Raw genomic sequence first — 12,105 nt, forward strand, 5'->3', positions numbered from 1 at the left:
AATGGACAATTAGTAGCTTGTGTTGAAAGAGTTTTTTTATTTAATAAACACGTTTTTGATTATGTTAAAAACCTGTGGTATATTCGTACTGTTTCGTCTACTCCACCAAAATATATAAATGATAGCAATCATTAATAGGCAAAGAATCTAAGTTAGGAGAAAGAGAAATGGCAGTGTTTTCCGGATGTAAATTTCTTCTCCGGTTGCATCCATATTTCACCCCTAGTTGGTGAGTTTCTCCTTTTCTGTTGTAATGAGTTCTTGAAAATCTTAAAGAGCCAAGTACCAGGCTAGAATTCTAAATAATTTTACTTTACATGTCGTCTGTTATTCCCTCGAGAAGCGGAACTAAATTCGTGGGCATTAGTTAAATTTTTGTACTTCAAATTGAAGTCACAATGCATTTAATTGCTCATTCATGCGTTTAATTGCTGTCACTTTCTGTTGTAATTAGTTAGTGTTTTGACACTGAAATAAAAGTTGGACGAAAAATCGTCTTTCAGGTTAGATGATTAAACTTGTTTCAGTTTCAGAAACGTGAGTTTAATGCCATAATACGTGAAACCATTGCTTAGCAAAAATTGGCACAAGCTTAGGAGGAAAGAAGTATAGTTCATTAGCTGTTTTTGCTAAAGAAAAATTCACATAGGTCTCTATTTGCATAATAACGCAGACAGATTGTATCAAAAAGGCAGACACTCGCCTTTTTAATACAATCTGTTTTTAAAAATGTGTAGAGACATTAGGTATTTTTGGAAGCAAGAGAGATTGAAAAATTAGCAACGCCTTCGACGGGAATCGAACCGCGGACCTATGGAATACGCGCCCAGTGTGCAGACCACCGCACCACGAAGGCATGTCAAGAAGACGGGAGAAATACCTTATAAATGTTAGAAAAATCTAGCCTTAAGTTGTTTTGATTATGCTTCGTTGAATTTTCACAGGTTAAAGAAGCATTTTTGAAATGTGATTTTTCATCATTAACAATGGTCGTAGTATTGTCTTCCATCTATCAGCATCTCTTAGTTTTTAGTATTTAGCTCTCAGACTCTGATGTTGGCCTCTCCTGTTGTGTTGAAATTCCTCCCACGTTCGCTACTTCTGGACCAATGCAGCAGTGCTCATTCATCGTTACTGCCTCTCCTTTTCTTCAAGTATTTGCTCATGGAATTTTTTCCTTGTTAGCAGTTCCCTGGAATCTGGTCTTCCTTTCGGAAATGGAACCATTTCCGCAGATACTTGGCATCATTTTCTCCACTTCTTTCTCTCTCTTGATCCTCATGACTATAATCCTGTTCCAAAAGTCCTGAAAACTAGTTTTCCCGAAGGAAAAAACTGCTTATCTCCAGTGTGCTAGTCGAACGCATTCCAAACTAAGTACCCTAAATTCTGAAGCTAAGTTCAACCTATCGGCATATCCACTACGACATTACTTTTGCTAGACCTTAATTTAATTTTTGAAATCTTATGTCCCACCAAATCATTCTTGGCAATAAATTTTTACTTGAAAGTAAATCTAGTTTTAGGCAGGGTTTACAAAGAAAAGAGACACGGTATTTTTTTTGTCAAATAGTTGTACTGCTGCGAATATGCCCCCGTGATCCCTCGTGTCTATTAGTGAGGCTCATCCTGTACAAATGACTTAAGGAAAAACGCACTTTTTCGTTCATATTGTATTGCACTGAAGAATGCGATAAGGCTCAGTTTTAATTCTCAAGGCTCAAATTCAATTACTAGTACTAAATCACAGATTTTTGAATGCGAAATTTGTTCCATTAGACTAGGTAATCTTGCTCCATTTCTTAGATAAAATAAAGCCTTGGAAATTTTACGAAGTAATATATAGACTTCGCTGATTTTGAGTAGGAAAATAGGCTAAAATATAAATATATTAATATTAATTCAGAAGTCAAACAACAAAAATCAGCGTAATATTTTCAAAATTTTTACAGGACTAGTTTCGATGGTTTCACCGAACCACCATCCTCAGCTGCAAAACCGCAAATGAACAAGATAGGAAATAATGATTAGATGTCTAATCTAATCATTATTTCCTATCTTGTTCATCTAGTCAATAATTCATCTAATCATTATTTCCTATCTTGTTCATTTGCGGTTTTGCAGCTGAGGATGGTGGTTAGGTGAAACCATCGAAACTAGTCCTGTAAAAATTTTGAAAGTATTACGCTAATTTTTGTTGTTTGACTTCTGAATTAGTATTTATTCGGCGTGTTATTGTGTCTTAATTATATTAATATTATATTAAAATATAAATATATCAATATATTTTCTATTTTCATGTATTTTTTGACGTTGCAAAATAACTATTACTTTTTAATCACACATCTGAATACCCTTTTGGTTTATTTTATATTCCAAGTATTTAAATATGTCTTTCAACAATGAGAATAAAGTACTTCCAGGGCAAGTGAAGGTTGCACTCATTGCGTTTACATTAGTAATGTAACTTTTCAATTCCTAGTATAATTATGCCTTTTGTTGCTTGAAGCGTAGAACTACTGCTACACAGATAAAAACGAAATTTCACATAAGCACACATACCAAATTTGGTGATCAATTTTCTTTCCTGTACCATCCAACCAGTATTGATATTTGAAAATACTCCGATATTAATATAGTTCAATCTTGAATACAATCTGTTATATTAGATATTTATTAAATTTATTTTCTCGTCTATTATAATCTGGCAAGTTTCTTAATCCTTTGTTTCGAGGTTTTGTAGTCCAACTGTCTTCATAATCCACCTGTGGTGTAATTCAATTTCTTTTGCATTACACCAGAGTTGGGTATGAAGACAGCTGTAATTGGGACTACTCTTACGTTTTTTTTTCGACATATCTGTGATTAGACTTTCTGTCAGTTATCCCTTGATTTTATCACGCCTATACGGTTTCGCATGCTTTGTCTCACGAGTCATCCAGCATTTCTTATTTCCGTTTATGTATAGTAATTGGATTGTTGATAATGATAATTTTTCCCTCAACACTTCATTATGGTGATAATTGTTTCTTGAAGTTCGATTTTTACCTCATTTTCTTCAGAAAGTTTACGTTAAAAATAAAGCTTATTTCTAGTTTATCTGATACTTTAAATTGCAGTGTTTGGACATCATTCTTATTGCTAATATAAAACAATACATTCCTCAAAATATGGCAGCTTATAATAATACACTTAAGTAATGCAATTTAAATGACTTAATAGTAGGAGAAAATTTCTTACGAACATTCGTGGGTTATTGCTATCTCTGCCCAAAAGTGCAATCGCATGCTCATTAAGCAATATATTGAAGCGAAGCAACTCTGTATTTCTAAGAGCTTTAACTCCTCGGCATAATGCTGTGTATTGGCCACGGCTTCTACATAATTACAAGGCCTGAGCACGACAGCGTTAAGTCACAGCAGAAGACCGGTTTCTCGTGGCTCCACTCCTTGCTTTGCTCGTTTATTTACTTAACTCCTGCTTGTTTCAGGTTTGTTTCACTTACTACTTACGACATCTAATTTATAATAAAATTCAGAATAGAATTTTTAAACGTACATCTTATGTACTATTCTAGGAAGACAGGAAGATTTGTTTGCTTTTTGTTGTGGAAAATGTAAGAAATAAAAGCTGATGAATAAGTACAAATTCTAATTTTCTGTCTTTATTTATTTATTTATTTATTATTATTATTATTACATGATTAATAAAACATGACCTCTAACTTTTTTTCAGAATACAGTTGGAAGAAATTAATTTAATTCTGTTGACTAAAGATATGAAATTTTTCCAATGTAGTAACTTTCAGAAATAATTTCGCACGCAATTTTTGATTTCATAAGGATGTAAATTTCAGAATCAATTTAAGCAAATGTTCCTTTGTATAATTTATTAAGCTATGAAACTAAAAGTGTTTTTTTTAGCTATTTGTTCTCTTTTAATCACTTCATTTCAAACCCGATTTTCTAGTTTAAAAGACAGTGAATTCTTTTTCGCAAGGGAATAAAACTTTGCTGCGAAGAAAAATATGTTTGTTTTTGGGGTAAAAAAAGCGTTTCTTAGAACATAAAAACTTGCATATTTACACTTCAATAAAAATAATAAATAATATTTTTTATCAAAGGAAAGTAATTTCTTGTGTGAAATTAAACAGATAAATAAATATTAACAAACAAATATAAGTAAATATAATAATTGTAAGAAAGTTTTTTTTACAAAATATTTACAAATATTTATTTTTTATATTTACAAAAAATTACTTAAATAGTCTTTAAATAATTGTTTGTGTGAAATAAAATAATTATTAAAAATTATCAGAAGTTAACAAGATGAAATAAAAATTCATACCCCCCCTAAAAAAAAGAAGTTTTTAAGAAATATATGAAAACAAATGAAACTTTTATTCAAGATATATGTAAAAAGAAATAAAACTTTAAATTAATTTCCATTCCGATAACGTATTTTAATCAATTCATTAAAAGGTTATATTATTCAATATTATCTCTTCTGGCCATTTTTTCCCTGGAATATGGTTATTATAGTAAATACATTAAAATACTGCAGGTACTATAGAAATATCTGGACTATTTTATGCACATAATAATGCAGATATTATAGCTATAGCGGTATTTATATATGTAAGTATATTATTGATTGTTTCTGAGGTTCAGTGTGGAAAATTCATGCAATACAGTCATAATAAGTTTAAAAAAAATCTTTAAAGTAAAATCTTGTATAAAAATTAACAAATTAAAAAAAATTGCAAGAAATAAACAGTACAAAAGATTAATAAAATTAAAACTATGCAAAAAGCAAATAAATAAATAAAAATAAAGTGAAATAAATAAAATGCAGAATTAAACTAAAATAGAAAAAAGGAAGAAATGTATAAAATACAATAAACATTAAATTTGTGTCCGTTACGGTAATACGTTTACATCAGCTTAAAGAAGTTTACCACAGATAGTATTACATGCACATTATGGTAAATTATGCAATATGCTGATAATTTTAAAAGTTTGAACTTTCCGATTTTTAAAGTTCTTTTTAATTATATCTTTCCTTTTACAAAAATAATTTTTTTAGCAAACTATTTTAACAAACAACAACAACAACAAAAAAAATGATAAACATATGTCTACAATACAATCTACAAATCTGAAAAAAGTAACTGACTAATAGTGGCCAAACAAATTAAATACGTCTGGTGTTGTGGTTTTAAAGAGAAGGGTTCATATTCGGACAAAAGTAATTTGACTGCATTCTAACAGTAACTGACAGCTATCAGAGCCCCCCAGCGGCCGAGTGGTAAAGTCGCTGAACGGTCCGAGGTTCGAATCCTGCGAACGGCCTGGCTGCATGGGCGTTTTCGTGGTTTTCCCCATGTTTAACGTGTATACGAGCCAGTTTCCCTTAGAAAGTCATCCACGAAGGCATCCCTCCCCTTAAGCAGATAGCCCTAGTGGGCTTTGCCATAATTAAATACACCGACAGCTATCAGATTCAGTAACAATTTTCAGTTGTTTGATTATAATTTGATTTTCTGTTTTAAAACGCTCGTAAGTGTACGCGGATTTCTCTTTTAAAGATTAACTTTTCGTAAATGAAAGGAGTATCGAATTTTATCAAAAAAACATCTAAATCTAGAAAAGAGATTAATGGGCTTCAAGGAGTAAAACTATGAATTTTAACTAATATACAGACGCAAACACTTGTATGAATATATAAAAATAATGCATGATCTTAATGCAAATATTTGCCTAAAATAATTTGTTGATAGACATATACTGTTATAGTCATGTTAAGTAGTAGTTGAAATTGTAAACTTAATCTACATAAAAGGAGATTTATTTGCAAAAGTGAGGCAATAAAAATATAATCTTTATGCAATATAAAACGGGTTTTATGTCTTGCGCATATATTCAGTATATATTTTTTTAAATATTTTTCTTGTATAGATTTTTTTATAGTGTGAGTTTCAGCTTGTTTTGTTTTGCAGTTGATGTGAGATGTGATTACGTCCTAGAAGAATTTCTTAAAATATCTTGAACTAAAAATCCAAATTTAGAATAAAATTTTCCACATATTTCATATATTTTTTTCACATATATTCACCTATTTCAAATCTTTCTGCATTTTGAGAATAATAATAAAAAAAAAGATAGTGTTTGATTTTATATTTTTGGGGATAAAATTCTTTAATATCTTTTTTCCGAAATATAGGAATGAAAAATATGCCTGATCAAGAGAATTAAATGTTGTTAAAGTATTTACTGCTCTTTCATTCTAGTTTCTCGCAGTTCCATGACTTAATATTCGTAATTTTCTTTCTTACTGTTTTTTTTGTTCCATTAATTTTTGGCCATATTTATCAATTATTTAAAATTAATTAATTATTATTTTTCATTTATTTTATTTAATATATTTTATTTAAATTTCTCTCTCACTGTTTCACACTGTTCTGATCAATTTTGCACAAGGTTTCGGAAATTTTAATATTAAATTAAACTCTAACTACAAAGCAGAATTCGAATTTAGAAAGCGAGAGCGCAATAAATACGTGTAAATTATAGAATCATCCGTAGAGGGTTGGTTTGGGAGACACTTTTCCCTACTTCTCGTCAGTCTTCTAATCGTGACGTCACTGACCAGTCAGCTGCTCGTGCTCAGGCCTTATTCTTTGAGAAGGTATTGGTATTAGCCAGATATTTTATTATTGCAGATTATCAGCAAAATTCTTCCATTCCAAATTTTTAGCTAAAACTTTTAGATTTTGAAATTTGAATTATTTTGTTAATTCCAAAAATAACTGATACACTGACCTTGATACTATATGTTATCAGGCAAATAATAGCTAATAAAATAAAACATACTTTAAAATATGATAATGATTTACAGTACCGATATAAATTGTTTTACTGCATGTTATTTTGCAACTTATACAGGATTTTCTCCCATAGTTACTGATAAAGTCTAATTTGTTTTTCTCTTGCTAATCATAAAATGCATTCTGCTATCAGTAATAGCCGCATTAACCTGGTTGTAATCAAGTTTTATCTTGTTATGTCTGTTCTGAAATTGCTCCTATTCTTCACAGGTTTACTGTCGAGTCATTCAATCGCTTATCAATTAAATTATTTGTTCAGTTCTTACAAGTTCTTTTTATAATTTTAATTTTCGGAGAAATCCTATTGTCTGTTTTGTCAAATTTATTCCCAAAGCTTCTTTCTCTAATGAACTGAACTTCCTTGAAGGTTTTCACATTCACAAAATTAATCTTTTTTAGTTTATAATATTAATTCCAATAAGATTTTCCCAACGCTTTGAAAATTCTAGTATCTTTTCCTTTTTCAAGATTAATTAATTTTATGCTCGATAAAGGCATTATGCAATTTTTTCTCTTTGCTTCTCCCAATGTTTTCCGGATGCATTTTCTTACCTGACATTCCAACCATTTTTGTTCCAAAAGAAAAGGAATCAGTGTCAGAGCGCACATAAAATCCTTAGAGTTTTATACAAAATCAAACGCTAATTCAATCCCAAAAATTGCATTTGTGTGTCTCTTTCACAGTTATAGCTAAGTATTTATTTTATAACAGTCAGTAATGCATAGTTATAAAAACATATAAGGTATTTCTCCAGCTTTCCTAGCGTGCCTTCATGGTGTAGTGGTTCTGCGCGCTGGGGCGGTATTCCAGAGGTCCGTGGTTCGATTCCCGGCAAAGGCGTTGCTAATTTTTCATCTTTCCTGCTTCCAAAAAAATCCTAATGCCTCTACAGTGGCGCCCGAACTAAAAGGGTGTTGGATGAGGATTCTCCACACCTAGGATTTGGCGATTGAAGCCCCTAAAAAACCCCAGTCGCTCTTTAAAAAGGGGAGTATATAAGGTATTTCTCCCACTTTCCTAGCGTGCCTTCGTGGTGTAGTGGTTCTGCACGCTGGGCCGGTATTCCAGAGGTCCGTCGTTTGATTCCCGGCGAAGGCGATTGCTAATTTTTCATCTTGCCTGCTTCCAAAAAAAATTCTAATGTCTCTACAAACATAAAGTTAAAACACATTAGTAATGCAACAAAAACAGCCATTGAATTCGATAAAAATTTCTGCGTTTTAATTAAAACTTTGTCATCAAATAATATCTCGTAATCCGAGAGTTCTACCTAACAAATTTCATAAATATATTGGTATTAAAATCAGAACTGGTCAAAAGCTTTAGTATAGAAATGATAATATTTTTTGCAGCTTTGAGAAAATTAAGTAAAGTTGCAGCCGTAAAAATAATATCTGAGAGAAAAGTAAACTATATATAGTAGCGCATCAGAAATATATAAAACATGACGAAGAAATATCATAATCGTATAACCTTTTTATTGCAGTATATTTCATTCTTTCTGTTACACAGCTATTTTTTCTCAATCGTACCTCTTGTGGTCTCGTTTATGGTTTATTTCTTCATGTTTATGAGTCTGTATCTTCGAAACACTGAAAGATAAAACTATTTTTTGGCAGATAAAAAGTTCTTGTTTTCTGATAAATACCCAAAAGCAATATAAAATTGTATTCCTGTTTTAGCTATCTTTGATAGATAAATATTTATTAACTCATTAGTCGGCCTCTACGTTTTCAAGCTGTGAAATTCAATAGTAATAAATAGGAAAGTAAGGAATATACAAATAGCTTAACAAACCTGTTTCATACATATGTATACATATGTATACAAATATGCATGTATACATACATTGCATGTACACATAAATGCATGCACTCCGGAACTACAATTTTGGCCTAACTTAATTTGCCAGTTTGGCATGATCATTCTTACTTGAGTAAAAGACCTTCGCTTTTATTAATTATTGATCATTTAACGGGAGTTGGTTTGTTCCCCTTGAAAAGTCAACTAATTTCCGATCAATAGCGAGAATTACGAGTACTTGTTTTTAATTTCTTTTTCAAAGTTTGAAAATTTGTTATTCATGATTTATATTCAAGTCCTCGTAAAATGTTTTTTCATAATTTCCATTCAAGTTACTTTAAAACACAATTTTCGGAATTAAACTTCCTACATATGGGTTCGCTCTTTTTTGATACTTCTACTAAATTTATATTAGGAGATAATATAATCAATATTTAGTAAATAAATTATTATTATCTTACTTTTCAGCTATTGCGAAAGTATTAGAAAAACTTGTTTTCGAACTAAGTGAATCTTAGATCATTCAACATAAAGAAAGAGAGTATAATAGAATAAAACATGATATATGTAGGAAACATAATATATGTAACTATTAAAAGTGGCAAGCTACCTAACATCAAGAATGCAAGAATCAAACAACATGAAACATAAACATAGAAACAATTTCTGAATTCAAATTCAAATTCAAAGAATTCAAATTTAAACGTAAACAATTCCATAACAAAATTTGATAATTCTCTGGTCTGTGTCAAGAAATAGACAAAAGAATTATCAACAAATCATGTTTCTAGATTGTACTGGAGGAACTGCAAAAAAAACTTTTAAAATAGAAAATTAAATTAAATTTTGAAATATTCAAAATGAATAGTAAAATGAAAATTAAAGCATTCATCAAGATTGAATCTTTCCCCACACGAATTGAAAGGAAACGTGCATTTTACATTTTACAATAAATTATTGATACAAAAGAAAGCTGAGTAAATACATGCAAAATGTCAATAATTTTCGATTTCGAATCAACTGAAGGTTTCTTTTTAGAAAGGTACTTTTTTGTTCAATAAAATCCCTGTATGAAATACGAATCTTATATATAAAATTTAAAAGAAATAACATGGAATGCCAAAGAGGTAAAATTTTAAAAATGGCTAATGAAATTAAGAAAGAAGTCCATTGCAAAAACCAAAGCTGCAAGAAAATACAAAAACGTTTAAATATGCCTAGAAAATATGGGATAAACCAATGACCATGTAAATATTTTTTGTGCAAAATAGTAAGTAAATACATTAGGTGTCAGGTACTAACGTAGAAGATACAATGTGGGGTGAAAAGCAAAATAAAATGTAAAAAGCGAATTGCTTAAATATTAATCTGGTAATTATCAAATACTCATTTTTTATGTAAAATAGCTTATTAGATAAACTAAATAAAAGAAATCTGTATGATTACTCCATGCCATTTGCCTGATGTACATGATAAAGAAATAATTGCGAAATGAAAATAGATAATTTAGAAAACAGGAAATATAAAAATTGAATTATGCATTTCAAAATCAAAGTGAATGGATTCATAAAATAGTCAAAAAAAAAAAAAAAAAAAAAAAAAAAAAAAAAGACACTGAAAAAATTCTATAAAAACTAGACTCTACCTCAAAACAGAGGGAATCGTGTACAGAACTAAGTCATTTATGAATATGACAAATGGTTGGATTCGTTTAATTGATTTAATATTCGTTTAATTGGCCAGATATTTTATTATTGCAGATTATCAGCAAAATTCTTCCATTTAAAAGCACGCAAAGGATATCTGCCTAAGAGGAGAGATGCCTTCGGGGAGGACATTCTAAGGAAAACCGACTCCGCGTTATATATGAGAAAAAACATGAAAATGCAGCCAACCCATTTGTCTAGAATGGAACTCAGGTCGACCAGCCAGTGTTCAACGAATTTACCGTGAGGCCGTTGGTGGGCGGAATATGGGAAATAAATTCAGGAAAAGTGAGAAGTTACAAGGTATAAGGCAGATGTTTAATGACTGCAATGATGCTAAGTCAACAAAAAGAATATGTCACATTAAAATTTCACTGTAATTTTTTTAATGGAGTTTATTAAATTTTGGCTAAGTTCAAAGGAAAATTTGTAAAATGTCTTTTAAAATGTTGCAAAATAGTTGTGAAATAGGACGTTTAGATTAAAAAGCATGTTAGAAATAGGACGTTTCTGTCTTTTAGGAGTACAATAGGACTGGAATGCAAATGGCCCTTTGTTAATAACAGATGTAGTTCTGTTTATTTACATATGGAAAATTATTACGCATCCAGTAAATACTTCATAATTAGTTTACGTATTTTCTACCATTAATAACAATAAACCATTAGTAACAATACTTTTAGCAACAGTTTCTAACATTAGCAACAACTAGTACCATAAAAATTCGAATGACCTAACAACACTTTCTGACGTTACAAATTAAAATAATCTAAAGGAATTTTGTTCATAATAAACGTCATTTTGAGGACATTAATTTCTTTCTGAAGGTCTTCAATTATCAGTATAAATCTTTTTCATTCTTAATATTGTTTGATTACTTTTTCGAGATATTGAAGACTCATTTAAAAGGTTTATTTGCCTTAAAGTTGAATAGTCACCTTTTGTCAAATAGTTTAGTTCTTTCACAGCTGAGGAATGCCACTGCCAAGGCAATCAAGATCAATTACTGTTATTTGTATTGGTTTAGTTAAGTTTCAAACATTTTTGATAGAATTTGGCGTTTTCAACGAATTCAAAATTGTTATCATACGTTTATCTAAACGTAAAGTTAATTTTTTTTGGATGATCACAGATTTGCATGAAATTAAATCCTTCTACAAAAAGGAAAGAGATTTTATACAGTAGTGGAATGGTTAGTACCTACAGGTGTCATATTAATTTGTTTGCATTTATTTTTAAGTTTAATAAAGTTATTGAAAAGCGAACAATTGAAATAAATAACACATTTATCTAAGTTAACGATGTTCTTAAGTTCAAGAAATATGCTGTGAAGTATAAAGGCTTTCTTAATTTCCTTAAAAAATGAAAGTTGTACATATTTTCAAAATCAAATCTGTTAATATTTTATAGCTTTTTTATTATTATTAATGAACCAGTAATTGGGTTATTTGTTAATTTTGTTCGCAGTATATTTACATATTTAATTTTTTTCAAAAATAAAGTCGATATTTTCCCTACCCCTTGCCATAAACCAGAATTTAATTGGTGTGTTATGAAGTTTAGAAAGTACGTAATAATTGAGAAATTTTCTGTACTAGGTTTCATTTAAAATTTTTAGTTTTTTATTGAAGACGAGTACTTTGCCGATAATGTGTTCTGTTGGTTGTTGTTTGGAGATGATACATGGAAAGTTTTCTTATTATAAATTA

This window comes from Stegodyphus dumicola, chromosome X1, assembly GCF_044657685.1.
Source record: "Stegodyphus dumicola isolate Sdum_Otavi_A_Nest chromosome X1, ASM4465768v1".
Lineage (NCBI taxonomy): Eukaryota > Metazoa > Arthropoda > Arachnida > Araneae > Eresidae > Stegodyphus > Stegodyphus dumicola.